Raw genomic sequence first — 3,514 nt, 5'->3', positions numbered from 1 at the left:
ACTCTATGATCCTCAACTGACAGCAAGGGCAAACTGAGGGAAACCAGTACCTGTGAACATCAAGGTATGTGTAGCACTTAGAATTTTAGCTACAGGAACCTTTCAGAGACCAACAGGTGACATGCTGGGGTTGTCAAGGCATCAGCATCCAGGATCCTACAGGAACCTTCCAGAGACCACCAGTGAATATGCTGGGGGTGTCACAGGCATCAGCATCCAGGATCCAACATCAATTCCTAAATACTATGTTACAGCATGCCAATGACTATGTATATTGTCCCCATACCCCTGAGGATAGAGCTATAACAATGCAGTTTTTTTGCCCATTACACACTTCCCTGAAATCTTGGGTGCCATAAACTGCACACACATTGAGATAAAAGCACCACTCAGGGAACAGGGAACGGTCTACAATAACGGAAAGGACTTCCACTCCATTAAATGCCAGGTCATGTGTTCATAGATTAGTACTAAGCTAACTGCCCTTGTGAGCCATTTTAAAGCCTAGCCAATTATCCCTTGTGAGACTCAAACCCTGCACCTTGTGTTTGTAAGGCAAACAACTTAACCATTAGGCTACCCTCCCACAAATAATCTAGCAGGCCCCAGCGAGATTTGAACTCACGACCCCTGGTTTACAAGACCAGTGCTCTAACCCCTGAGCTATGGAACCTTTAACACTAAGGGAATCATCCTGAGTGTGTGCTGGCAAACCCAGCAGTTACCACAACTTCCATGTCTAGCACATCTCTTCCAGTGGTTTTCCATGGGGATACCCTACAAGGTCATTTAATGAGTAATGCAGGGTATGCACTCAAACAATGGCTGATGATGCCCATCAGCAATGCAAGGTCATTTAATGAGTAATGCAGGGTATGCACTCAAACAATGGTTGATGATGCCCATCAGCAATGCACACATACCCAAAGTAGAGCCCCATAATGAAGCACATGCTCAAACAAGAAATATCATACAGCATGTGTTTGAGCTGTTGAAGTCACGGTTTCAGTGCCTGTGTACACTGGGGGTGGGGGGGTGGGCCCTGCAGTATGATCCCAGTACTTGTGCTGAAATGTTCACTGTCTGTGCTGGCCTACACAACTTTTTCTAGGAAAACAGCTGCAACAGGAATATCAAGGGGAAGGGGCATACATTTCACCAACATGGCAGTGTCACCATGGCCACATGCAGGTGAGGACTCAGAGAGGGAAACCACCAGCTATTCTGGGTGTAGATAAATGTAGGTGTGCACAATATGCTCTCACTCTGACCAAAAGGCAATGGATAGAACACATGCAGACCACCTAAGGGGTACATCTTCCATCCTATGCACATACATACAGTAAAATCAATGCCAGGCAGTGCTCACAACCTTTACTTATCCATGTAATGCTGTGTACTGCTAGTATCACATAGAGTCATCCTCAAATGAAATACTTGTAACTGACTGACTAATAAGGTAATTGTTGAACCTAGAAAAGGAAAATAAATGGGCAAGAACACAAATGATACAACCTTGCATACTGCTACTTACAGATATACCTAAATAGAAGGTGTGCGAGTTGTCTAGCAATGACATCAATATGTGACAGCACTTACTCATGTCAATAGATTTCTACTGTTTATTAGCTAATAGGACTCAAGCATAAAAAAATAAACACAATATAAAAAACATTCCCCGAGTCTCTAATTATACCTATATTCACACAACTGGACCAATACACCACACTGATGTATCAATGATTTCAACGTATTAATCCCAACAGCAAAAAGGCTATAAGAAAGCAAAATAATTTTCAAAATAACATCACCAACACATATATAGTAAGCACTCAATCAGCTATGCACTCTGTGCATCAGAAAAATACATATGTATTTATTTATTTCTTTATTTAATTTCAGTTTGATTACCGGGGAAGTCCACTGGGCCTGAAAGTGCCCATTTTCAATGGAGGCCCGGGGAGAAAAGCTCCATAAGCAATACAATAAGTGTTACATAATTTTAAAGGTATAATACAAGTATAAAATTCATACAGTAAGGAAATGCAAATGCATAAAATCTACATCATACAACACAGTTAGCAGATATTAGAGAATGCAGTTGACAGTTTTTTCCATTCAGAGCAGCATGGTCAACTGTCTTTAAAATAAAAGATCTAAGGTTCTTGTGTTATTATACTAGTAGGGGGGAACAGTTTGCATGCAGATGTTCAAATTAAGAAGGTAAATACTTGCTTTGCAGACAATAGAAATACTGTGATATTTACAATATTTATATACTCGGAGTCAGGTGAGAGAATTGCTTAATCAGTGACTGATAGCTTAAGTCTGTTGTAGGAGAATAGAAATATAAGTTAGAGGGAAGAGTGGAGCAAGGAGTATGAAAAACTCATTGGGGAATTCCCTTAAATTTAGGTAGGGTGTAATCAGGAACATTTCCATTTGGATGACAGGTATGAAAAATGTTGGGTCTTGAAGGTTTCTGAGTTTGGTATAGTCCTAAGTGAAGGAGTGAGAGAGTTCCATTTCTTGCCTAGAGAGAAAGAGAGTAGAAGCTGGCCAGCAGGTCGTTTGGGTTTGTGGATAAAAATTAAATTTTGGTGTTCAGATCCCATAGATCTATTTGGGGTGTATGGGGGAAGGATGTTTGTTAAGGCTGGGCATTTATCTGGGTAAAATATTAATCTGTGAGCGGTGGTTAGTTGTAGATAGTCTAGGTGGTTAGAGAATTCTAGCCAGTTCAGAGATTGTAGGGTAAGGCAGTGGTGAGTAGAGGTTTTGGATTTAGTTGCAAATTTAGAGATCTTATTATAGTAAATTTCAAGCTTTGAGGTGTTGGAAGAAGGCAGATTAGTTAGAAGAGGGGCTCCATATAGTAAAGAAGGTAGAAGGTAGGTAGTTGCCAAGGTATGCCTAGAAGAGTTGGAGAGAAAGAGGTTATTCCTGTAGAGCATACCTAACTTTTGGTGGGTTTTCTTTATGATTTGTTGTAAGTGGATATCGAACTTAAGGTATTCATCTATGGTAATGTCAAGAAGTTTTGCAAAAGGGACAACTTCTATAGCAGAGTTGGTTTGGCTAAGGATTTTGAAAGCATTTTTGTCATAAGAGAAAGCCCTGGAGGGAGGGAAAAGTAGTATTTTTGATTTATTTGAGTTGAGAGAGAGATGGTTTTGGTGCATCCAGTTCTCAGTAGTTGAAAATGCTATTTGGGTTTTAGTAAGTAGTTCAGGAAGGTTAGAGGAGGCACAGACTAAAGTTGAGTCATCAGTGTATTGGATAACTGTTGTGTCAGGGATGACAGTGTGAAGGTTATTAATGAAGATGTTGAAAAGCATGGGTCCGAGGGTGGACCCCTGGGGAACGCCAGGGGGTATTGGTAAGAAGGAAGAGGTAGAGTCCTTCCATCTGACAACTTGAGATCTGTCTGATAGGTAACTGGAGAACCAGGATAGAGTATTAGGGGAGAGATTAAGGTTGGCGAGATGAAAGAGAAGGTGTTTGTGGGAAATGG

General features: G+C 40.8%; 1 non-coding gene across 1 annotated transcript; it reads right to left on the bottom strand.

Moving 5' to 3' along the window:
• Positions 1 to 600: 600 nt before the first annotated feature.
• On the bottom strand, positions 601 to 673 carry TRNAT-UGU. The gene has a single exon. It is a non-coding gene; the product is annotated as a tRNA-Thr (tRNA).
• Positions 674 to 3,514: the final 2,841 nt, after the last annotated feature.

This window comes from Protopterus annectens, chromosome 10.part0 (assembly GCF_019279795.1).
Source record: "Protopterus annectens isolate FY-2018-M chromosome 10.part0, PAN1.0, whole genome shotgun sequence".
Taxonomy (NCBI): Eukaryota; Metazoa; Chordata; order Ceratodontiformes; family Protopteridae; genus Protopterus; species Protopterus annectens.
Note: the sequence above shows the minus strand (reverse complement) of the source record. Positions and strands in the feature narration are given on the sequence as shown.